At 36.0% G+C, this 16,987-nt stretch overlaps 1 pseudogene; it reads left to right on the top strand.

Annotated features, from left to right (window-relative positions):
• Positions 1 to 3,410: 3,410 nt before the first annotated feature.
• LOC132010494 (NHP2-like protein 1) lies at positions 3,411 to 3,784 on the top strand (annotated as a pseudogene).
• Positions 3,785 to 16,987: the final 13,203 nt, after the last annotated feature.

Genomic DNA, 16,987 nt, shown 5'->3' on the forward strand with positions numbered 1-16,987 from the left:
GTTTTCAAAATACCTAGATGGCCTTTTAAGATAGAAAGAAGCAAATGTGGGACATAAGCTAAGAATCACATGTACAGACATAAGAAATAAATTAAGACAGTAGGTCTGTTTTGAGTTCCAAATTCTAACTCTATTAGTAACTGTATATTTTGAGTTCCAGACAAATGTGAAAGTATTTAGTAACTGTAATATGTTCTGCCACTCTCATATTATAAATGGTCTCAAGATTATTCAGAATAAAGAGTCTCTACTCCCAACACAGATATGAGACTGCTATATAATATTCATACAAAAAATTCTTATGGGTGTGACACCCTGGACTGAAGCAACCACACAGGGCAGTCACAGAAAAGTATCTGCCTGAGGGAGTGCTTCTCTCGGGTGGCACAAATTTACATTGTATTAATGAACACTTTTTGCTTTAGAGCCAACAGAAAATCCCAGCTTGGAATTTTGTTATAGAAGAGACTGTCTGCTGGGTGTTTCTTCTGTGCCTGCATGAATGTGGCATATTTTAAGGAAAACCTTTCTAAAAATTCCACCTACATACTGTACAAGGATTTACTACTCTTAAAGCAAGCTCCCTTGGGCATCTAGAAAGGTAGTTCATGTACAAAAATCACTATACTTGTCCTATTCTCTTTATTTACAGGAATCACCTGAAACAGAATCACTTACATCTTGCAGAGTGCATGTAAACCTGGGATACAAGTTTCCCTGAATTGGGGAATTTAGAACATGAGAGGGGAAAACAACAGGTTTTTTTTTTCCCAGTGCGGGATGCATATTGTCACTATGTTTAGGAATGTAGAGCTTACCTCTGTTCTTCCTTACTGCTCTGAACTAGCTGGTCCTTTACTGCCCCCATTAAAATGCAGGAGACATGAGAAAAAGAGTCTACCTTTGGCTGCCCAAGACATGATTATTTCCATTTTGACACCATTTTCTTACCTTAAAAAGTGACTTTAAGGTGTTTTCCCCTCTCTCCCTTCTTGAAAATCACTTCCAAATACCAAGGAGAAAAAATAAATAAGCAAACAAATCTCATGTTCATTGACTGAGATAGAACATATAAAGAGTGGGAAAGCAGATGGGTAAGTAAAATAAATTACTGAGAGGAACAGAAAGGTAAATGTAATTATTTGCAGAGGGCAACTAGTGAGAAGGAAGCCAATTCAACCACACAACCTCAGAAAGACTCAATTAAGCAACATGTACTCCAGAAAACAGGGTGGAAAGAAACTGAAAACAGGGATTGTTTAGTCCATATAAGAAGCAATTAGACTCTCAGGGTTCGTATCATTTCATAGCAGAGTCAAGTAATTATTTCCCTACCCCCAGAATATACTGTAAGTATATTACAGTAATATATTGTAAGTATATTCTCTGGAAAAATTACGCAAGAGAACTCTAGAGTTGAGATGTCAAACTGAAAATGGGAAGGGAGGATTACTTGAAAATCACTGAAGAGAGGAACCCATCCTGACATTTTCCCCACCCAAATTCCAGCATGCTGTCACCACATACACAGAATTTTCAATAAACATTTTAGAAACTCACTCTTAAATATAAGAGGACAGCAACATTTTACCATGAAAGCATGGACCAAAAACAAAGCAACAAAGGGAAATTTGAAGGGAACAGAGGCAATGCTAGGAAGAGAAGAAATATCATTAATGAAGGGTCATAATTAATGTTCTTCAAAAAAATACTATATCCATGAGATAAAGGTAACATATTTTAGAAAATAGAAAAGAACTCTTAGAAATTATATATATATATGATTAGCCAAAATTAAAAAGTTAACAAAATGGTCAAAAGTAGAACAAAAAAGAAGAGGGGAAAATGGATGTGAAAAGAAAATAAAATTAGAAAATCGCTCCTGGAAGTCCAACATACAATGAGGAAGAGTTCCAAGAGGAGAAAGCAAATAATATTTTGAAAAGGAGGGGCACCTGGGTGTCTCAGCCATTATGTGTCTGCCTTCAGCTCAGGTCATGATCCCAGGGTCCTGGGATCCAGCCCCATATCAGGCTCCCTGCTCAGCATGAGGCCTGCTTCTCCCTCTCCCACTCCTTCTGCTTGTGTTCCCTCTCTCGCTTTCTCTCTCTGTCAGATAAATAAATAAAATCTTAAAAAAATAAAAAAGATTTTGAAGAGGAAATTGTTTTTCAAAAATACCAGAAAGCATCTAAGAAGTGAAGGACATGAGTTTTTAGATTGAATGAACCTGCTCAGTATTTTCCAGTGAATAAAATAAAACCCTGCCAAGGCACATTATCATAAAATTTAAGAGTATAGAGAAGACCCAAAGGATTTTCAAAAAAGCAGTCTGCCTACAAAGAATTACGCAAAAGAAGCCATGAACCTTTTCAAAAGCGACTGAATGAATATGGTTTTCAACGTAGAATTCTATGTATCAATCAAAAGTGAAGATAGAATAAATCAATTGACACACAGGCAAGGTATCAAATTTTTATCTTTCATGAACCTTTTCTCTGGTGGATGTATTCTTACAAAATGAAGAAAAGATATGAAAAGAAATAGAATCCTAGAAACATGGTATCTACTATAGGATCATGAATCTCCATGATAATAGCACAGAAATTGCCAGGCTATAGGACAGGACTAGAGATTCTAGAACTCAATCCAGGGTAATCTGGAAAGCAGAGGGTTTCAGGTGGGGTGTCTCAGAGCAAAGAGATGAACTGAGAATTTTACCATGTGACAAGTTATATTGAGAGGTGGTTGACTGAGAGTTAGAGGGTGTTGGAAAACAGCCATGAGTCAAAGAAAATTAAGCAAATGAAAAAAGAAGACAACAGTTAATTCTAAGAAAAACCAGGAGTTATGCAAGAAAGGAAACATTTACACTCCATACTATAATACATTGTAACATTACAATTTACGATTTGTTATAATACCCTGCACTGCAAAGCAAGGAAAAGTATTTTCACAATTATAACACTGCATAGGTATTTAACTAAAAATTGTGATGCAGATATAGAGAGAAGAAAAAGAGAGGGCAACGGGATAGATGAGAATGCTATAATCTTCATTGCCTGTAATATAAACTCAATGTGTAAATGTGATTAAACAAGGAACACCTGTAGATACATGGACTAAATACCATAAAAAGAACCTAGAGTGTGTAAACCTGGTGATTCACAGACCTGTACCCCTGGGGATAAAAATATATGTTTATAAAAAATAAAAAATTAATTAAAAAAAAAAAGAACCTAGAAATTTTTAAATGGCTCCTTTTTTTTCAGGATGGAGAAGGAAGCATGAAGAAAAGAGTAGATGACTGCTATTTTTGGTTAAAAGACTTTAGCACTAGCCACTTACTGCTTCCCTGTGGGTGGGTCCTTTCTGTGTCCCTGCAGGAGACCACCCAGGGAGATGCAGTGATGGAAGCTGATGTAAACCCAAAGGCCTACCTCCTCCAAGACACCCTTCTCATCAAGAAACTACTGGACCTTGCTTAGCAGTCATGCAACTACAAGCAGCTTCAGGAAGGAGCCAGTGAGGCCACCAAAACCCTCCACAGAGGCATCTCTGAGTTCATCGTGATGGTTGCAGATACTGAGCGCCTGGAGATCATTCCGCACCTTGCGCTGTTGTGTGAACAGTGCGTCCTGCGTGTTTGTGAACCCCTGCTCCTAGCAGGCCCTAGGGCTGTGGGATTTCCAGGCCTGCCATTGCCTGATCTGTCACCATCAAAGTAGGCTCACAACTGAAGCAGCAGACCCAGTCCATTCAGTACTCACTGAAAGGTTCTTAGCCCAACCCGGTGGCCTCTGCTCCACTCATCACTGAGTCCACCTCCCTAGGGTTGTGTCTGTGTTAGCATGCAGAGTCTCCAGCTGCCTTCTCTTGTTATAGTCTAGTATTAAATCTGGTTTTTGCATCTTTGTATTGCTTTTGTTTTATTTTGCCGGTTTTTATCTATATGTTACTCCCCACCCCACCCCAATCTCCCATTCTACTCTCAATCTCTCTCATCTTATCCTCTCTTTTGAAAAATGACCTAATGCTGAGAACAGGAAGAATTTGAGTGGTGATACCATTCAAAGGCAGGGGAGAGCCAGGATAGCGCTCTGGTTCCAGGTTTCAGGTGCTTATTTCCTATTGAGGCAGAAGGCAGAATTAAACACCATGCACCTTGCATCCCTTGTGCCTTGGTTTACAAAGTCATTCTGTACATGTTTGCTCTCCAAGAGCTTATGCATCATTTGGGGAGAAAACATGCACCCTGTGAGGTTGTAAGGTGTATGTTCAAGTGCCATCTGCTAATATAATCCTGCTATTTGCTTGGGTAAGGTGATGTAATTGCCCTTCTCCCTCAACTCCCAACCATGCCCCTGAGGGTGGCAGAGAAGCAGCACATCAAAGAAATGCACCTCAGAATTCCTGGGTGAGTGAGACAGGGGGCAGTTAAACTAGGTCTTGAAGGAGTCCAGAGTGGCCAGAAAATAGAGGGTCAACTGATGCTGGAATGAAGAAGTCTGGCAGGTTATGGAGACCTGACTGAAGCTAAAGCAGAGATGTTGGAATCCAAGGGAACATCCTCTCTGGTGAATGGAGATGGCTTCAGTGGACACTTGGTACCAGCCCTAAGAGCCCTGACTCTTATTTCCTGCCACAATGTGGGTCAGATTTATGTATTCTTTATCACATCAGAGACAGTGCTAGTGTGTCATTCTTGTGCGCACCCTAATAAATATATTCATATTCCAAAAAAGACTTACCAACATTTCACTGTTTAATTTAAAATACTGATAAACATAAAAGGTAAGTTTTGAGTGATAAGGTTTTTTAAAATTCTTTTTTATTATGGCTTTTTCATATTACAAGATATATGCAGGCTCATTGAAGAAGACTTGGAAGATACATAATAATTTGGAGAAAAAAATTAAAAACTACCCATTCTTTATTCACAGAGAATCTTGAATCTATATTGCTAACCATTCTTTATTCCTCTGTGGATTATTTTATACAACAGAAACTATTGTCTGAATATGATTTATATCTTTTTTAGCCTGATAATTTATAATCAGAAGTTTTCATACATTTAAGTATTTTTCAGAAACATTTTTATTAGCTGCATAATAGTCCATCTGGTGATAGAACATAATTTAACTATTGCCATATTTTCAAACATTTTTTTAGATGTCCCAGTTATAAACAAAGCTATTTTAAATATATTTGTTTATTGATCTTTCCCAGTGCTTTATTACCTTTCCCTAGGAAGAATTCCTGGAAATAAATTGGTAGGCTAAATGGTAAAAAACATTCTTGAGGATTTTGGCACTTGTTGCTAAATTGCTTTCCAAAAAGATTCTTCCAATTCATATTCCCACCAGCAATATATGAGACTAACTCATTTCAATGACACTGTGCTGACATTGGATTTTTCTCATTATAAAAAATAATTTAAAACTAAACCTCAAGTAAAATGGAGCAGTTTTCCCCCAAGATCTTGGACTTTTTCAAATTTTTCAAAATTGGTGACAGGAAGATAAGCCTGCTAAGCAAAGTCTCATAGAAAAGAAAAGATGCAGGCCCTTTCCCCCACTGCTCATACCCTCTCTGTTATCTGTGTATAGAATAGAGAACTGGTGAGATAATTTAGAGTAAGGAAACAGAAACAAGAACTGAAACACATTATTTCAGTATTCTCCTCAATATATGAAAAATTTGTGCTGATGGAGGTGTTAGCTAACACTATGGTAGTCATCATTTTGTAATATATAAGTATATCAAATCAATAAACTGTATACATTAACTTTATGCAATGTTATATGTCAATCTTAATAAAGCTGCAGGGGGAGAAATGTGGGGGTTGTAAGGGTGTTTTGAATTATAAAAATCAAGAAATAAATACATTTATAAAAAACAAGATTCTCTGTGGTAATTTGCCTAGAACTTTCCACTTAGGTCAATGGTGACCTTACCAAGATTATAGGGACATCTCCTTTTGTGGAAGTGGGGGCCAATAAAATAATTAACAGTGGCTAACATTTACTGAAAATTTTTTTAGTAATTTAGTAAAATTTAGTAAATTTTTTTAACATTTACTGAATTTTCCTAGACATGAGACATTTTAGTACAACGTCTCAATTTAACCCACACAGTAACTCTATAAGCTAACAATTATTCCCACATTAGAAGACATTGATGATCTGAGGAGCTAACTTGCCCAAGACCCCAGAGTCTTGGCACACAATGGCACTGCCAATCCAGGGTTCTCACCTTTGCAAACAACCATAAGCCAAAAGTGACCTGAAAAGACTTCATGCTTCTGAGCTACATGCTGAAAAGTTTCAAACACAACCGTAGTCTAACTGGTTTGAAAATGGGTCTACAAGTTAGAGGCATTCTATCTTTCTTTTTGTTTTTTCTTTACCATCACCAGGACATTTTATTTTTTATTGAGTATATTTGACATAACAGTGTAAATTTAAGGTGTATGACACATTAATTTGATATATTTACATGTTGTAACATGATTGTCATTATAGTGATATTTATTTAGCACCTCCATCACAGTATATAATGATCTGTTCAGTGGTTGGAATAATTAGGTTCTAGTCTCTTAGGAAATTTGATTATAGTACAGTATTGTCTGTATTCATTATACTGTGCATTAGATCTCTATGGCTTGTTTACCACTTTTTGCAAGTTTGTACCCTTAAACAACATCTATCTTATCTCCCCCCCACCCCCTGGTAACCACCAGTTTACTCTACATTTTTATAAGTTTGACTTTTTTTATATTCCATATGTAAGTGATACCATATAGTACATGTCTTTGTCAGACTTATCTCACTTAGCATAATGTTCACAAGATCCATCCGTGTTGTCACAAATGGCAGGAAGCACTCCTTTCTCCTGGCTAAATAATATTTTATTATATATATGTATATTATATATAATATATATAATTATATATGTTATATATATAATATATATAATTAGAGATAATATAGATAATATAGATATAATATATAATATTTTATCCATTTATCCATTGGATTAAAAAATCATACTTTTATCCATTTATCCATTGATGGACAATTCAGGTTGTTTCCATATCTTGGCTATTGTGAATGATACTGTAATAAACGTAGAGACGCATATATCTCTTTGAAATACTGTTCTCATTTTCTTTGGATACATATTGGTTGTGGAATTTCTGGATCATAAAGTAGATATATTTTGAATATTTTTTAAGATTTATTTATTTCAGAGAGAGAGCGTGCATGAGCAGGAGAGAGGCAGAAGGAGCAGAGAATCCCAAGCAGATTCGGCTAAGTGTGGAGCCCCATGCAAGGCTCTATCCTACAACACATGAAATCACAACCTGAGCCAAAACCAAGACTGGACACTTAACTGACTACACCACCCAGGTGTTCCATGTATTTTGAATTTTTTGAGGAACTTCCATATTGCTTTCCTTAATGGTTGGGCCAATTTACAATCCTACCAGCAACGTAAAAGTTGCTCACTACCTCACCAGTCCCCATTGTCTCCTGTCTTCTTGATAGACTGTCCTTTTTTAAAAAAAGAAAAACAAAACAAAACAAAAAACTTCCCAGGGTAATAAGAGATACATGGTAAGGAAAGGGAGAGCAGGAGCATTCTGGTTGGGGAGAGAAGAACTAGGGAAATCAAGTGATGGCGAATAAGGATCTATTCCACACTGTTTACAAAGACAGACTCTGGACTGAGAGGTGAAATCGCAGGCAAGAAAATTTCAGCTCAATGTTTTTTAACTGGTTTCTAATTACATTTTAAACTTTAAAGAATTATGCAATTTAAAGTTATTATTAACAAGAGCTCCTCAACAATGAGGCAGGCTCTCTCCTGAGATAATAAATAAAAATCAATTTCTTTTTTAAAAAGATTTATTTATTTATTTATTTATTTATTTATTTGACAGAGATCACAAGTAGGCAGAGAGGCAGGCAGAGGGGGAGGGGGAAGCAGGCTCCCTGCTGAACAGAAAACCCTATGCGGGGCTTGATCCGAGAACCCTGAGATCATGACCTGAGCCAAAGGCAGAGTCTTAACCTACTGAGCCACCCAGATACTCCAAAAATTAATTTCTGATAATTCTTTTGAGAAAGATTTACCTTCACATATTTGGGCTGCACATGCCAGTCTTAGAGGGTAACAAACCTCATTTTATTTCAGTCACCTCCTAGCTCTGCTGTTAGTTGCCAAACCACTACAACCAATAACTGTTCCCAACAGTTGTCACTAACCAAATGGGCAAAGCCCTGGTAGATGGACTCCAGGAGAAACTGTGTTCCAACTACGCTCTCCCATATACCCCCAATACATCTTCGGATTTATACTTTTCTTTCCATATTACCAATTACTCTACATATGCAGGAAACTACAACAAACCTTCTTAGACCCTCTACCAACATCTGTCAAATCTTATTGTACTATGTTTTTGTTTATTTATTTGAGAGAGAAAAAGAGAGAGCATGTGTGCATGAGAGGGGAGAAGGGGGAGAAGGAGAGAGAGAATCTTAAGCAGGTTCCATGCCCAGCATGGACCAACACAAGGCTCAATCTCACAATTCTGAGATCATGCCCTGAGTTGAAATCAAGAGTTGGAGACTGACTGAGCTACTCAGGCATCCCTTAGTGTGCTAATATTTTAAAAGAACACAAATTACAGATACAGTTAAAGACTTCTGTGAACCTCTCTTTGTTCTCCTCTCTTCCCAGGGTTAAACATCATCCCGAATTGGGTACTCACTATCCCCTTGCATGTGTAACTATTTATATACTTTTCTCTTTATATTTAGACATTAATGTATCTGTATTAGTTTCTGAGTGCTGCTATAGCAAAATACAAGTATTCCCTGCTTTTTACACCCTTTGCTTTTACAGCAAAAACAGCGTTCACTGTCTATTTTGCAATGAGCCATTTAAGAGGTAATGTGAACCCGAAGCAGCCAGAGTGACACCACCAAGCTCCTTTGCTGGGACCTACACTCAGTACCTCATCATCAACCCACCACAGCTTTGAACTGTGTCTGTGAGCATCTGTGCTTCATCTCCACTTATTTTGTATAACTGTTAGCAAGATGTGTCCTAACTATAAGAAAAGACTGAGGGAGGTTATTTTGGGGGTCCACAAATGCACAAAATGTTTTCCATTTAAATTAACAAATAGTGTTTGCTTTATGCCCTTTTGGCTTCTGAAAAGTTTCATGGGAATACTCTAATAGCTAAGGAAACCCGCATCATAAACTTATGGCTTAAAATAATGGAATATTTTTTTCTCACATTTCTGGAGGCTTAAAGTCCAAATCAAGGTGTTGGTAGGGCCACACTTCCTCCAGCCCCTTTACAAAGGATCTTTCCTTGACTCTTCCAGGCTCTGGTAGTCCCAGGTGTTCCTTGACTTGTGGCAGCTCAAGTTCAGTCTCTGCCTTCTTGGCATTCTTTCTGGTGTCTCTGTCTTTTCCTATAAAGACACCAGTCTTATTGGATTAAATCTTATCCTAACTTAACCAATTACATCTGCCACAATCCTATTTCCAAATAAGGTCATATGCTGAGTACTAGAGGTTAAGACTTCAACAGATTATTTTGGGAGACACAATTCAACCCATAACAATGTCTGTAAACAATACCTGGAAATGATTGGTTGTTTTAAAACTTACATAAATGATATCATTCTGCAACTGGCTTTTTCTCGTTTACTTATAATTCTGAGATTAATCTGTCTCTATACTTGCAACTGTGGTTTGTTCGTTTTAACATAAGTATGACATCATATTCCCTTGTATGAACACAACACAATTACTTATCCATTTTCCTTTTATGGGCATTTTTGTTGCTTCTGTTATGTAATGATCACAAAAATTACTGCAATAAACTTCTTTACACACATTGCTTGTGTACCTGTGTGCCTGTTTGTCTCAGGTATAAATATAGGAAAGTGGGGACTAGGTTTGTAGGATTTGGGCATCTTCAATCTTTAGAAGGTATTGCTAAACTGCTGTCCAAAACTAGTAATAACAAATTAAACACCCACCAGCTCTATCCGGGAATTCACACTCAATATCCTTGCTAATATTTTGTACGATCCTATTTTTTAAAATTTTTGTCTATATAGCTAGTGTGAAATTATTTATTGCTTTAATAATTTCATTTTCCTGATTCCTAACTGGTTGAATAATGAGGCATATCTAGTAGCCATTAAGTTTTCTCTTTCTGTGAATTGCTCATTTATATACTTAAGCTTTTTTGTTTTCTCTTGTTAATTTACTGGGACTTTTAATATATTTTGGGTCCTAACTGATTATAAATTTTGCAACCCTCCTTCAGAGTTTAACTTCTCTTTTTTCCTCATATTGACACCTTTTGAAAATTTTAATATAGTCAAATTGATGAATCTTTCTCTTTATGATTTGTGTATTTGACATGTGATTTACAAGTGTGATATTTTCCTATATTTACTTTTCAAATAATTTTCAAATAATTCAAATATGTGAAGTGATAAATTTTTTTTACCCAGATTCACCAATTGTCAACATTTTATCAAATGTGCTTTTTTATTCTCTCCCTCTCTCTATATACAGTTACTCTTCTGTATGTTAATATAATCAAATGTGTTATATATTACATATTACCACAGGTAGAAAAGAATATAATTACAAATGATAATTATATAAGTATAATTCATATTATATAATTATATTACTCACTATATATTACTTTAATTAGTACGCTTTAACGTACATTTTCTAAATAATTTGAAAGAAATATCCCATTTCTTTAACACTTCACTGTATACTTCCTGAGAACAAAGACATTCACTTACATCACCACAGTATAATTATCAGGAGTTTTAACTCTGATATAAAACTATAATATATAGATCATATTCAAATTTTGTCAGTTTTTCTAATATTGTAATTTTTTGAAATTTTTTTCTGGTATATGATCCAATTATATTACATTTAATTTTATGTCTATTTAGTTTCCTTTCATTTAAACACTTCATCATGCTTTATATCTTTTCTAACATTGACTTTTTTTTTTTTTTAAGGCATACAAGCCATCTGTTTTGCAGAATGTCTCTTAGCCATCTGTTGTTTTCTCATGATTAGATTCAGGTTATGGAAGGGCACCTGGATGGGTCAGTCGGACAAGAGGCCCACTCCTGATTTCAGCTCAGGTCATAATCTTAGGGTTTCGAGATCAAGCCCTGCTTCAGGCTCTGCACTTAACATGGAGTCTGCTTGAGGTTTTTTCCCCCTCTATCTCTGCCCCTCCCCCCACGCACATGCTCTCTCTCTCAAATAAATAAATAAATCTATCTATAGATTCAGGTTATGGCTGAAATGATACATAATTCTCATAATTCTCTTTTTTTTTTTTTTGCTTTTCTCATTTAAATTTAAAACCGTCTATTTTTATATATGGTGTGAGGTAGAGATGTATTATCTTTTCACATGGATAACTATTATTATTAATCAAATAGTGAGTTATTTCCCCAAATGTTTATAATGATAATAAGATTTCTGCCATATGTCAATTTTTCATATGTACACAGTACCATTTCTGGGATTTCTGTCCCATTCCATGGATTTATTTGCTCATCCACATGTCAATATTGTCTTATTTAATTATTTTAGTTTCACAATAGGGTAAGATAACCTAATCTGTTATTTTTTCATTTCAAAATTATCTTGGCAACTTTAACCTTTTGTAAAATTTCTCACACACACACACACACACACACAACTGATAAAGTATTTACTTGACTGCTTTGAATTAATAGGTTATTTTCCGTGCAATTGCCATCCTTAGAACTAAATCTTTCCATTAATGGACTGAACATGGTTTCTCTTTTTGTTTAGACCCTTTTGGGCAAATTTGATAAGGCTACACATAGAGACCCTATACATTTTTTCTTGCATAAATTCTGAATTATTTTCTAGGTTACGTTTTATTATATCTTTAGATGTTATATTTTCTAAAATCCATTTTGTATTTCTTTAACTAACAGATAAGAACCACAATTTGTGTATATTGATCTTATATCCAAAAACTTTACTAAACCTTCAAATCAAAAAGTTTTCAAGTTTATAGACTTTGAATGTAGATAATTACACTGCCTGCAAACAAAGACTTCCATTACATTGTGGAATAAAAACATCTTTGTACGTTTAAAGGAAATTTGCCTAACTTTTCACTATAAAGAATGTTTTTATGCTTTGAATTTCTTTGGGATTCTTTCTTTGATGTTTTAAGACTTTACTTGTTTTTTATTCTAAGTGGTCTCAAAATCCCTATTAATGAACAAATACTCTTCATTATGTTCCTTAACCCCACATTCTGTTTCTCTTCTGTTCCATTTCTCACTTCTCTTCACAGTAAATTCTGCAAAAAGTTGTCTGCATCATTATTTCCATTAATTCTTTGTATAGGCTTTCTTGAACTCATTTCAATCAGGCTTTTATCTTAGTACTCCACTGAAATTGCTCCTGTCAACACCACCAGTAATCTCTACCTGGCCAAATAACGTTTAGGTCTCAATCTCTCAGCAGCATTTGACACTTCTGCCACTCGGCTTCAGAGATACCACATCTCCTGTGTTTCCTCTCTTCTCACCCTCCCCTCCTTATTCTCCATTCTCCTAGATCCTTCCCCTTTTGCTCAAAATTGTGGAATGCTGTAATCTCAGCCTTCCTCACTATCTATTCCACATTGTTTGTAGGTAATTTCAGGCTGTCTCCTGACTTTAACAACCAGCTCTATGCCAGTGACTCCCTAGTATATATCTCCAGCCCAACTGCTCCCCTAAACTCCCAACTTATATATCCACCGGCCTACTTGACATCTTTGCTAGGATGTCTAATAATAAACTCATATTTCAGAAAACAAGCCCTTGACTTTTTAACAACCCCTCCCAGCAACACTCTCAATCTTAGGAAATAATATTCCCTGATTGGAGTTACCCTTGATAACAACTCTTTTGTTCACAATCCACACACAACCTGTCAGGAGATCCTGTTGATTATACTTCAAAACATATTTGTATAAACCACATACTAACATATAGATGTGAGCCAGGAGCCAATAAAAGGGAGGTAAGGTACCTCTAGAGAGTATGGGGCTGCTGGTATAAAAAGAGAGAAAAGAAGCTCTGGGTAAGTAGATAACGGTCTTATAACTAGAGGATCTGGTAGAAATCATGCATTTTTCTGATGTGTTCTCAAAACTGTGTGCCAAAATTCCTTGTGCATGCAGACAGACAAATACCATATAAGCAGAGGTGTTTGCTAAAAGGATTATAGATATCACAGTGCAGATTTCCTGCCAAGATAGTCTACTAAGCTTATGTAAAAGAACCCCCACCACAAGTACAGACAGACACATAGATAAAAAATTTTTTGTTAAAAATAACTTTACAATACATAGCCACGTTTGGAAGAAAGAAAGAAGTGGAAATTTCTACAAATAATTAATAAGACAAAAATCGGAGTCCATGTTCATTTTGGGGTCTGGAATTTGGGCTTGTCTGGGGAAGAGGGTTTACACACAAGGCTTCAGTAAAGAGCCTTCCTGTTCCTGAATAGAGACCTTCTTCCCATGAACCCAGGATTCTGCCCTAAGCAAGCTGCCCCTAAGAAGAATGGCCCACGATAAGTCTCATTCATCACCTAATTTTTTACTCATAACCAAAATCCTGCAGACCAATGAGGAAAACAGTAGCATGTCTGAAAAACGATCAAGATAACAAACCAAACTGGTCCAAGGGAAGGAGAAACAACTTAGAGAACAGTGAAGTCTTTAAAAAATCCCAGTGAATTTCTTAGAGAGATTTGAGAAGATGCTGCAGCTACTAAAAAAGTTTAGGCTGCTATGATGAAGCAGCAACTAAGAAACAAGAAAGAAATCTTTGGAATTAAAAACATGATTGTGAAAATTACAAGTGCTACAGAAGTGCTGAAAGAAAAAGAAATCTGCAAAGTAAAACCAAAGAAAAATGGAAAGCATGAGGGAAAAGTCAACAGAAACTATTTTTATAATGTGTATTGTATAATACCTGACATATATGAAAGAATATATGTAACAGCTGTAAGTTATGACAATCACATGAACACCAGTGAGTCCAGCTCCCACAGAGCATCATCAATCTGTTTATTCCGGCTCTATGCCCACTACCTGCATCCCAACCAGAGGTAAATGTTATGACCTTGCTTTTGAAATTTTACTTTTTTTTGTACATATGAGTGTATCCTTAAACAATAGCTTGTTTGTTTGTTTTTAATTTTTAATTTTTTATAAACATATATTTTTATCCCCAGGGGTACAGGTCTGTGAATTGCCAGGTTTACACACTTCACAGCACTCACCAAAGCACATACCCTCCCCAATGTCCATAACCCCACCCCCCTTCTCCCAATCCCCCTCCCCCCGGCAACCCTCAGTTTGTTTTGTGAGATTAAGAGTCACTTATGGTTTGTCTCCCTCCCAATCCCATCTTGTTTCATTTATTCTTCTCCTACCCCCTTAAGCCCCCATGTTGCATCACTACTTCCTCATATCAGGGAGATCATATGATAGTTGTCTTTCTCCGCTTGACTTATTTCGCTAAGCATGATACGCTCTAGTTCCATCCATGATAGTTTGTTTTTAATAACTTGTTTTTAAACCCAATAAACCCAGATTTGTGGGGAGGGGTAGAGAGATATAAGGCTGTCCTTTCAAGAAGAGGACAGGACAGAGTGAGATGGAGGCAGACTAGAGTGGTGCATGGGCAAGCCAAGGGACACCAAGGATTGTGGGCAGCCAAAAAAAGCTAAAAGAGAGGCTAAGGATCTCTTCCTCAGAGCCTACGGGAGGAACCAACCCTGTTGACACCTTGATTTCAGACTTATATTTTCCAGAGCTGTGAAACAATAGATTTCTGTCATTTTAAGCCACCAAGTGATTAACTTATTACTGCAGCTCTAAGAATCTAGTACATTCATATTGCAAATCAATGGAGAGTGGAGACATAAACATGACAAAAAGGATGTTGAAATATCTACACATATATACATGTATAGATAAAGAATATGGAGGGGTGCCTGGGTGGCTCAGTGGTTTAAATGTCTGCCTTCAGCTCAGGTCATGATCTCAGGGTCCTGGCATCGAGCCCCGCATCAGGCTCCTTGCTTGGCAGGGAGCCTGCTTCTGCCTCTCGGCCTACTCGTGATCTCTCTCTGTCAAATAAATAAATAAAATCTTAAAAAAAAAAAAATATGAAGAAAATGGAATTAGATCTCCAAATTACTTCTCTTCTTGAAAGAACAGCAGTATTGGATTTAGGGTCTAGGATGATTTCCTCTCTATATCCTTAATTGCATTTGCAAAGACACTATTTCCAAATCAGGTCATATGCTAAGGTTTTAGGTAGACATGAATTTTGAAGGCTATATTTAGTCAACCTACTACAATGCATCAATATCAAGATTCCATATAATTGTCTCGTTCTGGGCCCTTTTTTCTTTTCCATTAACCTGCTTTTCTATCCTTGAACCAATACCACACTGTCTTAACTGTGGATACTCTGCTTAATTATTGATATGTGAAAAACAAGTCCTACTTCCTCCTCCTTTTAGAACGTTTAAGCTACTCTTGGGGCTTTGCTTATCCATATAAATTTAGGCATCAGATTGTCTTATTCCTTCAAAAGTGCTGCTGATATTTTCATTGAAATTATACTGCATCTATGGAAAATTGGGGAGAAACTGACATCTTTATTGGATCCTCTAATTCATAAATATAATGTGTCTTTCCCTTTGTTTCAGCTTCCTTTAATATTTTTAAATAATGTATTATATTTTCTCCCATATCTTTTTCCATTGAGCTTTTCACTGTAGAATAATTTTAGATTCAGAGAGAAATAGCAAAAGTAATACCAAAGATCTAGGTTGACCACTCACATGGCTTCCCCTAATGTTAACATCTCATATCTTTTGTTAGGTTTATTCATAAGTAACTTGTATATTATGTTGCTTTTGTAAATGGTGAAACATAATCCACATGGTTCAGCAAATAAATAATAGGAGTCTCCAAAAATGAAAACAGAGGAGGAATTGTCAAAGAGCAAAATTTCTAAACAACAAAGAGGCAACAACCTTTAAATTGAAAGAGCCCACTCAGTTCTAAGCAAGATGAATGAAAAGTAGACTTTCACCTAGGCCCTCCCTTGTGAAATTTCAGAACACCAAGGAAAAGAGATCTTAAAAGCTGTGTAAGATTGTCTACTTTAAAATGTGTTATCCTGGAAAGCAGCTACAACATAGAACTCGGAGTCTCTGGGTTCAGTTTTTCCTTCTAAAAACACAATCTCTTTTTATGCCCTCAGTAGTTCTAAAGTGTTCTCATGCATGTCTTGGATATTCCCTGCTAAGTCTATTCCTAGGTGGCTTACACTGTTACTGTTATTTACATTACAAATTAAAAAATTTTTTCTTATATTTTCTGGTTACCACTGGTGTAGGAAAGCTATTGCTTTTTGTTTTCATTTATCCATATATGGTCACTTACTAAATTCTTATTATTTCAATATATCTTAAATCCGTATATCTGTAGTGTTTTCCTATTACATAATTACATGATCTGCAAACAATGCCAATTTTGTCTTTCTTAGTTCTCTTGTTGCTTTTTCTTTTCTTACTAGTCTGGCTGGGACATTCCAAAAAAAAATTTAATAATAGCAACGATAGGGAGTACCCTTGTCACTACTTTTTACCTATAGTATTGTACTCTTAAAAAAGTGCCTTTGGTTTCAGAGTCTCTATCATCTTATAGAAGAAACAGATTAATCTTAACATATCTTTGGCATTAATTGAAATGGTCTGTTGAACCTTTTGATTTAATGAATTTAATCAAAATATCCCAACAATTGAATCATCTTTACATTTCTGGTATAAATCCTACTTAGTGAAGGTGTGGT

This window comes from Mustela nigripes, chromosome 2, assembly GCF_022355385.1.
Source record: "Mustela nigripes isolate SB6536 chromosome 2, MUSNIG.SB6536, whole genome shotgun sequence".
In the NCBI taxonomy this organism is placed as follows: Eukaryota; Metazoa; Chordata; class Mammalia; order Carnivora; family Mustelidae; genus Mustela; species Mustela nigripes.